This window comes from Aristolochia californica, unplaced genomic scaffold (genome assembly GCF_029961685.1).
Source record: "Aristolochia californica isolate CCGP_79_NKW_82.1479 unplaced genomic scaffold, dmAriCali1.0.hap1 SCAF_5, whole genome shotgun sequence".
In the NCBI taxonomy this organism is placed as follows: Eukaryota; Viridiplantae; Streptophyta; class Magnoliopsida; order Piperales; family Aristolochiaceae; genus Aristolochia; species Aristolochia californica.
This window is the reverse complement of record NW_027182214.1, coordinates 35,027,704-35,047,131: the sequence shown is the minus strand read 5'-3', so window position 1 is coordinate 35,047,131 and position 19,428 is coordinate 35,027,704.

Below are 19,428 nucleotides of genomic sequence, written 5' to 3'. Positions count from 1 at the left end.
CTTAGAGTTTTATAAGAAAGAGATTTCTTCAACACATGTTCTAAAAATGGATATGCATGCTTGAAACATGTTAAATATGAAAATGACCTATGGATCCAAAGGTTTAAAATAGAATAACAAAGGCTCATTAAATTTCAAATTGAACGTGGAATGGGATATTTAACCCAGTAAAACAAGCCATTATTTTGCCCATTTATAAAAAGCTGACCTAACAATCATAGATGATTGTAAAGTGATTTATAATGCGGAACGATGTATATTTTTGTAAGAAAGGACATATGGATTGGGAGTCAACACTCAGTTAAAAATCCCATGCCTCTCCCTTTTCCCGACGATTGCAAAACCTAATATATAAAAACTAAACAGAGTTTACAATCCCTAAAAATTACAGACACTCTTTGGAATGATCTCTCTCTACATTTGTGCATTGTGCATTTCCATTTTTTATGTACACTTTTTTCTTAAATCGAAACTTTGAGTTTTTGATCTCCCTTCATCCCAAATAAATAAAGGCGAATAGATCACAACAAAATTAAAATTTTAGAGTTTATGTATGGAAGAAATTTAAAATAATGACAAATGTAAGTAAAGAAAATTTATTCAAATACCACAAATAAACACAAAAGTTTTGTCATCCATGTTTGGAAAATTCCACTTGTTCAACAACCCATTATGATTGGATTTTGTGAGAATGTGATTTCTTCTACACATGTTTTAAAAATGGATATGCATGCTTGAAACATGTTAAAGATGCAAATGACCTATGGATCAAACCCTTTTAAAGAGAATAACAAACGCCCATTAAATTTTTAAGTGAAAGTGTAATGGGAAATTTACCCGAGTACAAAAGCAATTATTTGGTCCATTTACAAAAAGTACACAAAACAATCATAGATGATTGTCAAGTGATTGATCATGCGTAATGGGCAATATTTTTGTAAGAAATAACTTATGGATTGGGAGTCAACACTCAGTTAAAAATCCCCCGCCTCCCCCTTTGCCTGACCATTGCTATACCAAATATATAAAAACTAAAAAGAGTTTAAAATACGTAAAAATTATAGACACTCATTGGAACTATCTCTCTCTACATTTGTGCATTCTGCATTTCCATTTTAGTCGTATACTTTTTTCTTAAATCAAAACTTTGAGTTTTCGATCTCCTTTCATCCCATAAAAAAAAAGTTTTGTTACCCATGTTTGCCCCCGCCTCCCCCTTTGCCTGACCATTGCTATACCAAATATATAAAAACTAAAAAGAGTTTAAAATACGTAAAAATTATAGACACTCATTGGAACTATCTCTCTCTACATTTGTGCATTCTGCATTTCCATTTTAGTCGTATACTTTTTTCTTAAATCAAAACTTTGAGTTTTCGATCTCCTTTCATCCCATAAAAAAAAAGTTTTGTTACCCATGTTTGGGGAATTCCACTAGTTCAACAACCCATTACACTTGGAATTTTATTAGAAAGAGATTTCTTCTACACATGTTTTAAAAATGGATATGCATGCTTGAAACATCTTAAAGATGCAAATGACCTATGGATCTAAACATTTTAAAGAGAATAACAAATGCTCATCAAATTCTCAAGTGAACGTGTGGTGGGATATTTACCCGAGTCAAACAAGCCATTAACAAGCCATTATTTTGCCCATTTACGAAAAGCTGACCTAATAATCATAGATGATTGTAAAGTGATTTATCATGCGTAATGGGCAATATTTTTATAAGAAATGACTTATGGATTGGGAGTCAACACAGTTAAAAATCCACCGCCTCTTCTTTTTCCCAACGATTGCGAAACCTAATATATAAAAACTAAAAAGAGTTTACAATCCCTAAAAATCACAGACACACTTTGGAATTACCTCTCTCTACATTTGTGCATTGTGCATTTCCATTTTAGATATATATTTTTTTCTTAAATCTAAACTTTGATTTTTCACTCTCCCTTCGTTCCGTTAACCAAAAAAGCAAATAGATCACAACAAAATAAAAAATTTAGAGTTTATGTACGAAAAAAATTTAAAACAACAACAAATGTAAGTAAACAAAAGTTATTCAGACACCACAAATGAACACAAAAGTTTTGTTATCCTAGTTTTGGAAATTCCACTAGTTCAACAACCCAAGCTTGGAATTTTATAAGCAAAATATTTCTTCTACAAATGTTTTAAAAATGGATATACATGCTTGAAACATGTTAAAGATGCAAATGACCTATGGATCAAAAGCTTATAAAGAAAATAACAAATACTAATTAAATTCTAAAAGTGAAAATGCGGTGGGATATTTTCCTGAGTCAAACCAGCCATTATTTTTCCCATTTACAAAAAACTGACCTAACAATCATAGATGATTGTAATGTGATTTAACATGTGTAACGGGCTATATTTTTGTAAGAAATGACTAATGGATTGGGAGTCAACACTCAAATAAAATCCCTCGCCTTCCCCTTTTCCTAACGAATGCAAACTCTATATATATAAACTAAAAAGATTTTACAATCCCTAAAAATTACAAACACTCTTTGGAATTATCTCTATCTACATTTGTGCATTCTGAATTTCTATATTAGATGTATACTTTTTTCTAAAATCAAAACTTTCAGTTTTCGCTCTCCCATCATCCCACAAAAAAAAGGCAAATAGATCACAACAAAATGAAAAATTTTACAGTTTATGTATGGAAAAAATTTTAAAAAACAACAAATGTAAGTAAAAAAATGTTATTCACACACCACAAATGAACACAAAAGTTTTGTTATCCTAGTTTTGGAAATTCCACTAGTTCAACAACCCAAGCATGGAATTTTATAAGAAAAATATTTCTTCTAGAAATCTTTTAAAAATAGATATACATGCTTGAAACATGTTAACGATGCAAATGACCTATGGATCCAAAGCTTTTAAAGAGAATAACAAACGTTCTAAAATCTCAAATGAACGTGCGATGGGATATTTACTCGAGTCAAACAAGCCATTCTTTTTCCCTGTTACAAAAAGCTGTCCTAAAAATAATAGATGATTTATCATGTGTTGCGGGCTATATTTTTGTAAGAAATAACTTATGGATTGGGATTCCACACTCAGTTAAAAATCCACCGCCTCCCCCTTTTCCAGATGATTGCAAAACCTAATATATAAAAACTAAAAAGAGTTTAAAATCCCTTAATATTACATTCACATTTAGAAATTATCTCTCTCTACATTTGTGCATTGTGCATTTCAATTTTAGATGTATACTTTTTTCTAAAATCAAAACTTTGAATTTTCGCTCTTCCTTCATCCCGTAAATAAAAAAGGAAAATTGATCACAACAAAATGAAAATTTTAGAGTTTATGTACGGAAAAAATTTAAAACAACAACAAATGAAAGTAAAGAAAATTTATTCACACACCACAAATGAACACAAAAGTTTTGTTATCCAAGTTTGGGAAATTCCACTTGTTCAACAACCCATTATGCTTGGAATTTCATAAGAAAGAATATTCTTCTACCCATGTTTTAAAAATGGATATGAATACTTGAAACATGTAAAGATGCAAATGACCTATGGATTCAAACCTTTTAAGGAGAATAACAAATACTCATTAAATTCTGATGTTAACGTGCAGTGGGATATTTACCTCTGTCAAACAAGCCAATATTTGCTAACTGAACAATCATAGATGATTGTAAAGTGATTTATCATGTGTAATGGGCTATGTTTTTGTAAGAAATGACTTATGGATTGGGAGTCAACACTCAGTTACAAATGCCTCGGCTCCCCCTTTTTCCAACGATTGCAAAACCTAATATATAAAAACTGAAAAGAGTTTATAATCCGTAAAAATTAAAGACAGACTTTGGAATTTTCTCTCTCTACATTTGTGCTTTGTGAATTTCCATTTTAGATGTATGATTTTTTCTTAAATCAAAACTTTGAGTTTTCGCACTCCCTGCATCCCGTAAACGAAAAAGGGAAATAGATCGCAACAAAATGAAACTTTTAGAGTTTATGTGTGGAAAAAATTTAAAACAACAACAAATGTAAGTAAAGAAAATTTATTCCTACACCACAAATGAACACAAAAGTTTTGTTATCCAAGATTGGGAATTTCCACTAGTTCAACGACCCATTACGATTGGAATTTTATAAGAAAGAGATTTCTTCTACACATGTTTTAAAAATGGATATGCATGCTTCAAACATGTTAAAAATGCAAATGACTTATGGATCCAAACCTTTTAAAGAGAATAACAAACGCTCATTAAATTCTCAAGTGAACGTGTGGTGGGATATTTAACCTAGTAAAACAAGCCAATATTTTGCCCATTTACAAAAAGCTGACCTAACAATCATAGATGATTGTAAAGTGATTTATAATGCATAACGGGCTATATTTTTGTAAGAAATGACTTATGGATTGGATGTCAACACTCACTTAAAAATCTCCCGCCTCCCCCTCTTCCTTACGATTGCAAAGCCTAATATATAACAACTAAAAAGAGTTTACAATCCCTAAAAATTACAGACACTCTTTGGAATTATCTCTCTCTACATTTGTGCATTCTGCATTTCCATATTAGATGTATACTTTTTTCTTAAATGAAAACTTTCAGTTTTCGCTCTCCCTTCATCCCGAAAAACAAAAAGGCAGATAGATTATAACAAAATGAAAATTTTACAGTTTATGTATGGAAAACATTTAAAACAACAACAAATGTAAGAAAAGAAAAGTTATTCACACAGTACAAATGAGCATAAAAGTTTTGTTATCCAAGTTTGGGAAATTCCACTAGTTCAACAACCCATCACACTTGGAATTTTATAAGAATAAGATTTCTTCTATACATGTTTTAAAAATGGATTTGCATGCTTGAAACATGTTGAAGATGCAAATGACCTATGGATCCAAACCTTTTAAAGATAATAACAAATGCTCATTAAATTCTCAAGTGAACAAGCGGTGGGATATATACCCGACTCAAACATGCCATTCTTTTTCCCAGTTACAAAATGCTGACCTAACAATCATAGATGATTGTAAAATGATTTATCATGCATTAAATGTTATATTTTTGTAGGAAATAACTTATGGATTGGGATTCAACACTCAGTTAAAAATCCACCGCCTCCCTCTTTTCCCGGCGATTGCAAAACCTAATATTTAAAAAATAAAAAGAGTTTACAATCCCTTAAAATTACTGACACTCATAGAAATTATCTATCTCTACATTTGTGCATTGTGAAATTAAATTTTAGAGGTATACTTTTTTATAAAATTAAAACTTGAATTTTCGCTCTTCCTTCGTCCTGTAAATAAAAAAGGAAATTAGATCACAACAAAATAAAAATTTAAGATTTTATGTATGGAAAAAATTTAAAACAACAATAAATGAAACTAAAGAAAATTTATTCACACGCAACAAATGAACACAAAATTTTTGTTATCCAAGTTTGGGAAATTCCACTTGTTCAATAGCCCATTACGCTTGGCATTTAATAAGAAAGAAATTTCTTCTACCCATGTTTTAAAAATGGATATGCATGCTTGAAACATGTTAAAGATGCAAATGCCCTATGGGTTCAAAACTTTGAAGGAGAATAAAAAACGCTCATTAAATTCTCCAGTGAACGTGCGGTGGGATATTTACCCGAGTAAAACAATCCATTATTTTGCGCATTAAGAAAAAGCTGACCTAACAATCTTAGATGATTTTAAAGTGATTTATCATGCGTAACAGGCTATATTTTTGTAAGAAATGACTTATGGATTGGGAGTCAACCCTCAGTTAAAAATCCCCCACCTCCCCTTTTCCCGACGATTGCAAAACCTAATATATTAAAACTAAAAAGAGCTTACTATCCCTAAAAATTACAGACACTCTTTTGAATTATCTTTCTCTAGATTTTGTGCATTGTGCATTTCCTTTTTAGATGTATATTTTTTTCTTAAATCAAAACTTTGAGTTTTCGCTCTCCCTTCAACCCATAAAAAAAAGGTAAATACATCACTATAAAATGAAAATTTTAGAGTTAATGTACATAAAAATTTTTAAACAACATCAAATGTAAGTAAAGAAAATTTATTCACACACTACAAATGAACACAAAAGTTTTGTTATCCATGTTTGGGAAATTCCACTAGTTCAACAATCCATTACTTTTGGAATTTTAAAAGAGAGTGATTTCTTCTACACATGTTTTAAAAATGGATATGCATGCTTGAAACATGTTAAAGAAGCAAATGACCTATGGATCCAAACATTTTAAACAGAATTACAAACACTCATTAAATTCTCAAGTGAACATGCAGTGGGATATTTACCCGAGTCAAACAAGCCATTATTTTGCCCAATTACAAAAAGTTGACCTAACAATCATAGTTGATTATAAAGTGATTTATTATGTGTAACGGGCTATATTTTTGTAAGAAACGACTTACGGATTGCGAGTCAACACGCAGTTAAAAATTCCCTACCTCCCCCTTTTCCCGATGATTGTTTAACCTAATATAAAAAACTAAAAAGAGTTTACAATCCCTAAAAATTACAAACACTCTTTAGATATATCTTTCTCTACATTTGTGTATTGTGCATTTCAATTTTAGATGCATACTTTTTTCCCGAATCAAAACTTTGAGTTTTCGCACTCCCTTCATCCCGTAAACAAAAAAGGCAAATAGATCACAACAAATTTAAAAATTTAGAGTTTATGTACGGAAAAAATTTAAAACAACAACAAATGTAATTTATAAAATTTATTCACACATCACAAATGAACACAAGTTTTGTTATTCAAGGTTACAAAATTCCACTAGTTCAACAACCCATTACACTTGGAATTTTATTAGAAAGAGATTTCTTCTACACATGTTTTAAAAATTGATATGCAAGCTAGAAACATGATAAAATTGGAAATGACCTATGGATCCAATGCTTTTAAAGAGAATAACAAACGCTCATTAAATTCTCAAGTGAACGTGCGGTGGGATATTTAACCTAGTAAAACAAGCCATTATTTTGCCCATTTAAAAAAAGCTGACCAAACAATCATAGATGATTGTAAAGTGATTTATAATGCGTAACGAGCTAAATTTTTGTAAGAAATGACTAATGGATTGGGAATCAACACTCACTTAAAAATCTCCTGCCTCCCCCTTTTCCTGACGATTGCAAAACCTAATATATAACAACTAAAAAGAGTTTACAATCCCTAAAAATTACAACCACTCTTTGGAATTATCTCTCTCTACATTTGTGCATTGTGCATTTCCATTTTAGAAAAATATTTTTTTCTTAAATCAAAACTTTGAGTTTTCGCTCTCCCTTCTTCTTGTAAACAAAAAAGGCGAATAGATCACCGCAAAATTAAAATCTTAGAGTTTATGTATGGAAACAATTAAAAACAACAGCAAATATAAGTTAAAAAAATTTATTCACACACCACTAATGAACACAAAAGTTTTGTTATCCATGTTTGGGAAATTCCACTAGTTCAACAACCCGTTACTCTTAGAATTTTATATGAAAGAGATTTCTTCTACACATGTTTTAAAAATGAATATGCATGCTTGAAACATGTTAAAGATGCAAATGACCTATGGATCAAAACCTTTTAAAGAGAATAAAAAACACTCAAGTGAACGTGTGGTGGGATATTTACCCGAGTAAAACAAGCCATTATTTTGCCCATTTGCAAAAAGCTGACCTAACAATCATAGATGATTGAAAATTTATTTATCATGCGTAACGGGCTTTGTTTTTGTAAGAAATGACTTGAGGATTGGGAGTCAACACTCAATTAAAAATCCCCCCCTTGTGTTATGCACGCAATAACATTATTATTTTAGTGTTTTATTGAATTTACTTTATTTTATTTCAGTTTTAGGTCATAGGGGTATTTTTGGAATATTTTATTTATAGGGGTATTTTTGGAATATTTTATTTATAGGTATTTTTAGAATATTTTATTGTAAACCCTAACCGGGTGAACCCTATTTAAGGGGTAAGACTAATGAGAAATACAAGTATTGAAGTATTAAAAATTAGGTTAAATCTAGCGTAAAGAGGCTTAGAGTTCTCCTCAACGAGCTCTAGGGTTTTCAAGCTTCCCTTAGGCTTGATCTTCGTTTTCGTCTTCCCCATGTCTTCCTACTACCCCTATGGTCATGCTTGGAAGACCCGTAACCTGTGGCAGACCCCAGATCCTCCCAAAGAATCCACGTGTCAGATCCAGGACCGTAACAACTGGTATCAGAGCGGGAACACAATGGGTTATTCTATATCCCAAGAAAGATGGCTCACTATAGGTAAGGAATTGGAGAAAATACGAGCACGGTTAGATGCTTCCATTGAACGTTATGGAAGGGAGAAACTTGTTGTTGCAGCAAAACAGGTCATACGACCTCAATTCTCTATCTCGGACGGGCAGAACGGCCCATGGCCGAAAAAATCAAAAAATTCGTCTCGAGAGGTGGACGCAGAAAATCAACAGAAATCAGTCCCTAACACTTGCTCACGGCAACAAGGGGAAAATTTCCGTTCCGCACGGAAGGGGGAAAATGTCCATTCCGCACGGGAGAGGAAAAATTTCTAGGCCATTCCAGCCAGGAAATATTTTTGAGAGTCTGTCTCGACAAAATTCCAATCGGCGAAGCCTCCAAGGGCTGCTAGTCACCGCAGGAGCAGCATGAGACTCCGTCGGCGACAATTCCGCCTTGTTTGGTGACATTCCAACAACAGAATCGTCAACATTCCAGCGAAAGATCGCAGGAGATATTTCCGCAGAAGACCGTCGGCGACAATTCAGCAGAAGACCCGTCGGCGACATTCCAACAGAACCGTCGGCGATATTCCGAGAGCCCTCAGTCTCGGCAACTCTCCCATCGGCGAAGCGAAGCCCCAATGGGCTGCTCTTCATCATCGGAAAATCAAGCGATTCCGTCAGTGCCGGGAGAGAGGAAGAAGAAGCCAATTGCCAGACTTCGTCGGTGCCGTGAGGAATGGAACTGCCGGCCGCAGAGTTCGGGAGCTGCCGAAGGAAGATGACGACTCCCGATTAAATTTTCCTAACTTAGGAAAATTTAATCGGCCCGGTCCACTGAGTCGCAAGCCGGACCGGGTGCCTGAACCGGGTCAACCCAGGTTAACTCGGACCCGCCTCCAAAAAAAAAAAAAAAAAAAAAAAAGGAAGAGGGCAAACAGAGGGGGCGTCATAGCTTTCGCGGATGCTACTTCAGCACCGGTGAAGACGTCGGCATACAGACACTACTTCCGAGCTTGAGGACATGCTCGTTTTCCAAGGGGGTGTAATGTTATGCACACAATAACATTATTATTTTAGTGCTTTCTTTAATTTACTTTATTTTATTTCAGTTTTAGGTCATAGGGGTATTTTTGGAATATTTTATTTATAGGGGTATTTTTGGAATATTTTATTTATAGGGGTATTTTTAGAATATTTTATTGTAAACCCTAACCGGGTGAGCCCTATTTAAGGGGTAAGACTAATGAGAAATACAAGCATTGAAGTATTAAAAATTAGGTTAAATCTAGCGTAAAGAGGCTTAGAGTTCTCCTCAACGAGCTCTAGGGTTTTCAAGCTTCCCTTAGGCTTGATCTTCGTTTTTGTCTTCCCCATGTCTTCCAACTACCCCTATGGTAATGCTTGGAAGACCCGTAACCGGTGGCAGACCCCAGATCCTCCCAAATAATCCACGTGTCAGATCCGGGACCGCAACACCTTGCCCCTTTTCCCAACGATTGGAAAACCTAATATATAAAACCTAAAACGACGTTAAAATCCCTAAAAATTATAGACACTCTTTGGAATTTTCTCTCACTACATTTTTTCATTGTGCATATCCATTTTAGATGCATAAATTTTTCTTAAATCAAAACTTTGAGTTTTCGCTCTGCCTCCATCCCGTAAACAAAAAGGAAAATAGATCACAACAAAATAAAATTTTAAAGTTTATCTACAGAAAAAATTTAAAACAACTACCAATTTAAGTTAAGAAATTTTTTTTCACACAACACAAATGAACCCAAAAGTTTTGTTATCCAAGTTATGGAAATTCCACTAGTTCAACAACCCATTACGCTTGGAAGTTTATAAGAAAGGTATTTCATCTACACATGTTTTAAAAATGGATATGCATGCTTGAAACATGTTAAAGATGCAAATGACCTATGGATCCAAACCTTTTACAGAGAATAACAAACGCTCATTAAATTCTCAAGTGAACGTGCGGTGGAATATTTACCAGAGTCGAAAAACCCATTATTTTGCCCATTTAGAAAAAGCTGACCTAAAAATTATAGATGATTGTAATGTGATTTATCATGTGTAATGGGAAATATTTTTGAAAGAAATGACTTATGGATTGGCAGTCAACACTAAGTTAAAAATCCCCGACTCCCTCTTTTTCCAATGAATGCAAAACCTTATATGTAAAAACTAAAAAGAGTTTACAATCCCAAAAAATTACTAACACTCTTTGGAATTATCTCTCTCTACATTTGTGCATTGTGCATTTCCATTTTAGATATATACTTTTTTCTTAAATCAAAACTTTGAGTTTTCGCTCCCCCTTCATCCAGTTAAAAAAAAAAAGGCAAATAGATCACAACAAAATGAAAATTTCATAGTTTATGTATCGAAAAAATTTAATACAACAAAAAATGTAAGTAAAGAAAATTTATTCACATATCACAAATGAACACAAAAGTTTTGGTGTCAAAGTTCCACTAGCTCAACAACCCATTACGCTTGGAATTTTAAAAGAAAGATATTTCTACTACACATGTTTTTAAAATGGATATGCATGCTTGAAACATGTTAAAGATGCAAATGACCTATGGATCCAAACCTCTTAAAGAGAATAACAAATGCTCATCAAATTCTCAAGTGAACGTGCGGTGGGATATTTACCCGAGTCAAACTAGTCATAATTTTGCCCATTTACAAAATGCTGACCTAACAATCATAGATGATTGTAAAGTGATTTATCATGTGTAATGGGCTATATTTTTGTTAGAAATGACTTATGGATTGGGAGTCAATACTCAATAAAAAATCCACCGCCTCACCAATTTTCCGACGATTGCAAACCCTAATTTAAAAAAACTGAATAGAGTTTACAATCCCTAAAAATTACAGACACACTTTGGAATTTTCACTCTCTACATTTGTGCATTGTATATTTCAATTTTACATATATACTTTTTTCTTAAAGCAAAACTTTGAGTTTTCGCTCTCCCTTCTTCCCGTAAACAAAAAAAGGAAATAGATGACAACAAAATGAAAATTTTAGAGTTTATGTATGGAAAAAATTAAAAAAAACAAATGTAAGTAAACAAAAGTTATTCACACACCCCAAATGAACACAAAAGTTTTGTTATCCAATTTAAGAAATTCCACTAGTTCGACAACCTATTACACTTGGAATTTTATACGAAGGATATTTCTTCTAGAAATGTTTTTAAAATGGATATGCATACTTGAAACATGTTAAAGATGCAAATGACCTATGGATCCAAACCTTTTAAAGAGAATAAAAAATGCTCGTTAAATTCTCAAGATGACATGTGGTGGGATATTTACCCGAGTAAAACAAGCCATTATTTTGTACATTTACAAAAAGCTCACCTAAAAATCATAGATGATTGTAATGTGATTTATCATGTGTAACAGGCTATATTTTTGTAAGGAATGACTTATGGATTGGGAGTCAACATTCAGTCAAAAATCCCTCACCTTCCCCTTTTCCAGAAGATGGCAAAACCTAATATATAAAAACTAAAAAGATTTTACAATCCCTAAAAATTGTAGACACTCTTTGGAATTATCTCTCTCTACATTTGTGTATTTTTCATTTCCATATTAGATGTATTCTTTTTTCTTGAATCAAAACTTTCAGTTTTCGCTGTCCCTTCATCCTGTAAACAAAAAAGGCAAATAGATCACAACAAAACGAAAATTTTATAGTTTATGTATGGAAAAAATTTAAAACAAGAACAAATGTAAGGAAAGAAAATTTATTCACACACCACAAACGAGCACAAAAGTTTTGTTATCCAAGTTTCGGAAATTCCTCTAATTCAACAACCCATTACGCTTGTAATTTTATAAGAAAGAGATTTCTTTACCACATGTTTTAAAAATGGATTTGCATGCTTGAAACATGTTAAAGATGCAAATGACCTATGGATCGAAACCTTTTAAAGAGAATAACAAACGCTCATTAAATTCTCAAGTGAACGTGTGATGGGAGATTTACCCGAGTCAAAGAAACAATTATTTTGCCCATTTACAAAAAGCTGACCTAACAATCATAGAAGATTGTAAAGTGATTTATCATGCGTAACGGGCTATATTTTTTTTGAAATGACTTATGGATTGGGTGTCAACACTAAGTTAAAAATCACCCGCCACCCCTTTTTCCCAACGATTGATAAACCTAATATATAAAAACTAAAAAGAGTTTACAATCCCTAAAAAATTATAGACACTCTTTGGAATTATCTCTCTCTACATATTTGCATTGTGCATTTCCATTTTAGATATATACTTTTTTCTTAAATCAAAACTTTGAGTTTTCGCTTTCCCTATTCTTGTAAACAAAAAAGGGAAATAGATCACAACAAAATGAATATTTTAGAGTTATGTATGGAAAAAAATTAAAACAACAACAAATGTAAGAATAGAATATTTATTTACACCCCACAAATGAACACAAAAGTTTTATTATCCATGTTTTGGAAATTCCACTAGTTCAACAACCAATTACACTTGGAATTTTAAATGAAAGAGATTTCTGCTACACATGTTTTAAAAATGGATATGCATGCTTGAAACACGTTAAAGATGCAAATGACTTATGGAACAAAACCTTTTAAAGAGAATTACAAAAGCTAATTAAATTCTCTAGTGAACGTGCGGTGGGATATTTACCCGAGTCAAACAAGCAATTATTTTGCCCATTTACAAAAAGCTTACCTAACAATCGTAGATAATTGTAATGTGATTTATCATGCATAACGGGCTATATTTTTTGTAAGAAATGACTTATGGATTGGAAGTCAACACTCAGTTCAAAATCCCTCGTCTCCCCCATCTCCCGACTATTGCAAAACGAAAATTATAAAAACTAAAAGAGTTTACAATCCCTAAAAACTACAGACACTCTTTCGAATTATCTCTATCTACATTTGTGCACTGTGCATTTCCATTTTAGATGTACACTTTTTTTTTAAATAAAAACTTTGATTTTTCGTTCACCCTTCATCCCATAAACAAAAAAGGCAAATAGATTAAACAAAATGAAAATTTTAGCGTTTATGTTCAGAAAAAATTTAAAACAACAACAAATGTAAGTAAAGAAAATTTATTCACACACCACTAATGAACAAAAATTTTTTGTCATCCAAGTTTGGGATTAGGTCAACAACCCATTACGCTTGGAATTTTATAAGAAAGAGATTTCTTCTACACATGTTTTAAAAATGGATATGCATGCTTGAAACATGTTAAAGATGCAAATGACCTATGGATCCAAACCTTTTAAAAAGAATAACAAACATTCATTAAATTCTTAAGTGAACGTTTTGTTGGATATTTACCCGAGTCAAACAAGCCATTATTTTGCTCATTTACAAAAGCTGACCTAACAATTATAGATGATTTTAAAGAGATTTATCATGCATAACGGGCTACAGTTTTGTAAGAAATGACTTATGGATGGGGAGTCAACACTCAGTTAAAAATCCCCCACCTCCCTTTTTTCCATACGATTGAAAAACCTAATATATAAAAAAATAAAAAGAGTTTAAAATCCCTAAAATTTACAAACACTCATTGGAATTATCTCTCACTACATTTGTGCATTGTGCATTTCCATTTTAGATGTATGTTTTTTTGTTAAATCAAAACTTTGTGTTTTCGCTCTACCATCATCCTGCAAAAAAAAAAAAAAAAAAAAGATAAATAGACCACAACAAAATTAAATTTTTTTAGTTTATGTGGGAAAAAATTTAAAAAAACAACAAATGAAACTAAAAAAAATTAATTCTCACACTACAAATGAACATAGAAGTTTTCTTATCCAAGTTTGGGAAATTCTACTAGTTCCACAATCCATTACACTTGGAATTTTATAAGAAAGAGATTTCTTCCACAAATGTCTTAAAAATGGATATGCATGCTTGAAAAATGTTAAAGATGCAAATGACCTATGGATCAAAAGCTCTTAAAGAGAATAACAAACGCTCATTAAATTCTCAAGTGAATGTGCGGTGGAATATTTACACGAGTCAAAGAAGCCAATATTTTGCCCATTTACAAAAAGCTGACCTAAAAATTATAGATGATTTTAAAGTGATTTATCGTGTGTAACGGGCTATATTTTTGTAAGAAATAGATTATGGATTGGGAGTCAACACTCAACTAAAAATCCCCTGCCTCCCCCTTTTCTCGACGATCACAAAACCTAATATATAAAAATTAAAAAGAGTTTAAAATCCCTAAAAAATATAGACTCTCGTTGGAATTATCTCTCTCAATATTTGTGCTTTTTGCATTTCCATTTTGGATGTATAATTTTTTCTATATAAAAACTTTGAGATTTTGCTCTCCCTCCATCCCGTGAACAAAAAAGGCGAATAGATCATAGCAAAATTAAAATTTTAGACTTTATGTATAGAAAAATATAAAACAACAACAAATATAAGTTTATAAAATTTATTCACACACCACAAATGAACAAAAAAGTTTTGTTGTCCATGTTTGGGAAATTCCACTAGTTCAACAACCCATTACGCTTGGAATAGTATAAGAAAGAGATTTCTTCTATACATGTTTCAAAAAAAGGATAGGCATGCTTGAAACATGTTAAAGATGCAAAAGACATATGGATCCAAACCTTTTAAAAAGAATTACAAATAATCATTAAATTTTCAAGTGAACGTGCGGTGGGATATTTAACCGAGTCAAACAAGCCATTATTTTGCCCATTTACAAAAAGCTGACCTAAAATTCATAGATTATTTTAAAAGGATTTATCATACGTAACAGGCCATATTTTTGTAAGAAATCACTTATGGATTGGGAGTCAACACTGAGTTAAAAATCCCCCGCCTCCCCCTTTTCCCAACGATTGCAAAACCAAATATATAAAAACTAAAAAGTGTTTATAATCCCTAAAAATTACAGACACTTTTTGGAATTATCTCTCTCTTCATTTGTGCAATGTGCATTTCCATTTTAGATGTATACTTTTTCTTAAATCAAAACTTTGGTTTTTCGCTCTCCCTTCATCCCATAAACAAAAAAGGAAAAGAGATCACAACAAAATGAAAATTTCAGATTTTATGTATGGAAAAAATTTTAAAAATGACAAATGTAAGTAAATAAAATTAATTCACACACCACAAATGAACACAAAAGTTTTGTTATTCAAGTTTGCGATATTTACCTGAGTCAAACAAACCATTATTTTGCCCATTTACAAAATGGTGACCTAACAATCTTAGATGATTGTAAAGTGATTTATCATGTGTAACAGGATATATTTTTGTAAGAAATGTCTTATGGATTGGGTGTCAACACACAGGTAAAAATCCCCCGCATCTCCCTTTTCCGGACAATTGCAAAATCTAATATGTAAAAACTAAAAAGAGTTTACAATCCCTAAAAATTACATACACTCTTTGGAATGATCCCTCTCTACATTTGTGCATTGTGCATTTCTATTTTAGATATATACTTTTTTCTTAAAAAAAAACTTTGAGTTTTCACTCTCCCTTCATCCTGTAAACAAAAAAAAAACAAATTGATCACAACAAAATGAAAATTTTAGAGTTTAAGTAAGGAAAAAATTTAAAACAACAACAAATGTAAGTAAAAAAATTTATTCACACACCACAAATGAGCACAAAAGTTTTGTTATCAAAGTTTGGGAAATTTCACTAGTTCAACAACCCATTACGATTGGAATTTTAATGGAAAGTGATTTCTTCTACACAAGTTTTAAAAATCGATATGCATGCTCGAAACATGTTAAAGATGAAAATGACCTATGGATCCAAACCTTTCAAAGAGAATAACAAACGCTCATTAAATTCTCAAATGAAGGTGCAGTGGGATATTTACCTGAGTAAATAAAGCCATTATTTTTCCAATTTACAAAAAGCTGACCTAACAATCATAGATGATTGTAAAGTGATTTATAATGCATAACGGTCTATAATTTTGTAAGAAATGACTTATGGATTGGGAGTCAACACATAATTAAAAATCCTCCGCCTCCTCCTTTTCCCGACGATTGCAAAACCTAATATTTAAAAACTAAAAAGAGTTTACATTCTCTAAAAATTACATACACTCTTTGGAATTATCTCTCTCTATATTTGTGCATTGTGAATTTCCATTTTAGATGTATTCTTTTTTCTAAAATAAAAAATTTGAGTTTTCGCTCTTCCTTCATTCCGCAAACAAAAAAGGCAAATAGATCATAACAAAATGAAAATTTTAGAGTTTATGTATGAAAAAAATCTAAAACAACAACATATGTAAGTAATGAAAATTTATTCACACACCACAAATGACCACAAAAGTTTTGTTAACCATGTTTGGGAAACTCCACTAGTTCAACAACCCATTACGTTTTGGCATTTTATATGGAAGGGATTTCTTCTACACATGTTTTAAAAATGGATTTTCATGCTTGAAACATGTTAAATATGAAAATGAGCTATGGATCCAAACCTTTTAAAGAGAATTACAAACGATCATTGAATTCTGAAATGAGCGTGGGGTGGGATATTTACTCGAGTCAAACAAGCCATTATTTTGCCCATTTACAAAAAGCTTACCTAACAATAATAGATGATTGTAAAGTGATTTATCATGCATAAAGGCTATATTTTTTTAAGAAACGACTTATGGATTTGGAGTCAACACTCAGTTAAAAATCCCTCGCATCCCCCTTTTCCTGACGATTGCAAAACGTAATCTATAAAAACTTAAAAGAGTTTACAATTCCTAAAAATTACATACAGTCTTAGGAATTATCTCTCTCAACATTTGTGCATTGTGCATTTCCATTTTAGAAGTATAATATTTTCTTAAATCAAAATTTGAGTTTTCTCTCTCTCTTCATCCCATAAACAACAAAATGAAAATTTTAGAGTTTATGTAAGGAAAAAATTTAAAACAACAACAAATGTAGGTAAAGAAAATTTATTCACATACCACAAATGATCAGAAAAGTTTTGTTATCCAAGTTTGGGAAATTCCACTAGTTCATCAACCCATTACGCTTGGAATTGTATAAGAAAGTTATTTCTTCTACACATGTTTTAAAAATGGATATGCATAATTGAAACATGTTAAAGCTGAAAATGACCTATGGATGCAAACCTTTTAAACATAATAACAAACACTCATTAAATTCTCAAGTGAACTTGCGGTGAGATATTTACTCAAGTCAAACAAGCCATTATTTTTCCCATTTACAAAAAGCTGACCTAACAAAAATAGATGATTGTAAAGTAATTTATCATGCATAACGGGCTATAATTTTTTAAGAAATGACTTATGGATTGGGAGTCAACACTCAGTTAAAAATCCCCCTCCTCCCCCTTTTCCCGATGATTGCAAAACCTAATATATAAAAACTAAAAAGAGTTTACAATCCCTAAAAATTACAGACACTCTTCGGAATTATCTCTCTCTACCTTTTTTTATTTCCATTTTAGATGTATACTTTTTTATTAAATCAAAACTTTGAGTTTTCTCTCTACCTTCTTCCCGTAAAAAAAAAGGCAAAAAAAGGAAAATTTTAGAGTTTATGTAAGGAAAAAATATAAAACAACAAAAAATGTAGTTAAATCAAATTTATTCACTCACCACAAATGAACACAAAAGTTTTGTTATCCAAGTTTGGGAAATTCCACTAGTACAACAACCCATTACGCTTGGAATTTTATAAGAAAGTGATTTCTTCTACACATGTTGTAAAAATGGATATGCATGCTTGAAACATGTTAAAGATGCAAATGACCTATGAATCCAAATCTTTTAAAGAGAATAACAAACACTCATTAAATTCTCAAGTAAAACTGAGTAAAATAAGACATTATTTTGCCGATTTACAAAAAGCTGACCTAACTATCATAGATGATTGTAAAGTGATTTATAATGTGTAACTTGCTATATTTTTGTAAGAAATGACTTATGGATTTGGAGTCAACACTCAGTTAAAGATCCCCCGCCTCCCCCGTTTCCTGACGATTGCAAAGCCTAATATATAAAAACTAAAAAGAGTATACAATCCGTAAAAATTACACACACATTTGGAATTGTCTCTCTCTACATTTGTGCATTGTGCATTTCCATTTTAGATGTATACTTTTTTCTTAAATCAAAACTTTGAGTTTTTGCTCTCCCTTAATGAAAGTTTTAGATTTTATGTTAGGAAAAAATTTAAAACAACAACAAATGTAAGTAAAGAAAATTTATTGACACACCACAAATGAACACAAAAGTTTTGTTATCAGAGTTTGGGAAATTCCAGTAGTTCAACAACCCATTATGCTTGGAATTTTAAGAGAAAGAGATTTCTTCTACACATGTGTTTAAAAATTGATACACATGCTTCAAACATGTTAAGGTACAAATGACCTATGGATCAAAACTTTTTAAAGAGAATAACAAACGCTCATTAAATTCTCAAGTGAACATGCAGTGGGATATTTCCTCGAGACAAACAAGCCATTATTTTACCGATTTAAAAAAATCTGACCTAACAATCGTATATGATTGTAAAGTGATTTATCAAGTGTAACGGGATATATTTTTGTAACAAATCATTTATGGATTGGGAGTTAACACACAGTTAAAAATCATCTACCTCCCCCTTTTCCTGACTATTGCAAAACCTAATTTATAAAAACTAAAAAGAGGTTACTATCCTAAAAAATTACGGACACACTTTGGAATTATCTCTCTCTACATTTGTGCTTTGTGCATTACCTTTTTAGATATATAATTTTTTCTAAAATCAAAACTTTGACTTTTCGTTGTTCCTTCATCCCGTAAACAGAAAAGGCAAATTCATCACAACAAAATTAAAATTTTAGAGTTTATGTATGGAAAAAATTTTAAAATTTTTTTTTAAGTAAATAAAATTTATTCACACACCACAAATGAACACAAAAGTGTTGTTATCCATGTTTGGGAAATTCTACTTGTTCAAAAATCCATTACACTTGGAATTTTATAAGAAAGAGATTTATTCTACACATATTTTAAAAATGGATATGCATGCTTGAAACATGTTAAAGATGCAAATGACCTATGGATCCTAACATTTTAAAGAGAATTACAAACGCTCATTAAATTTTCAAGTGAACGTGCGGTGGGATATTTACCCGAC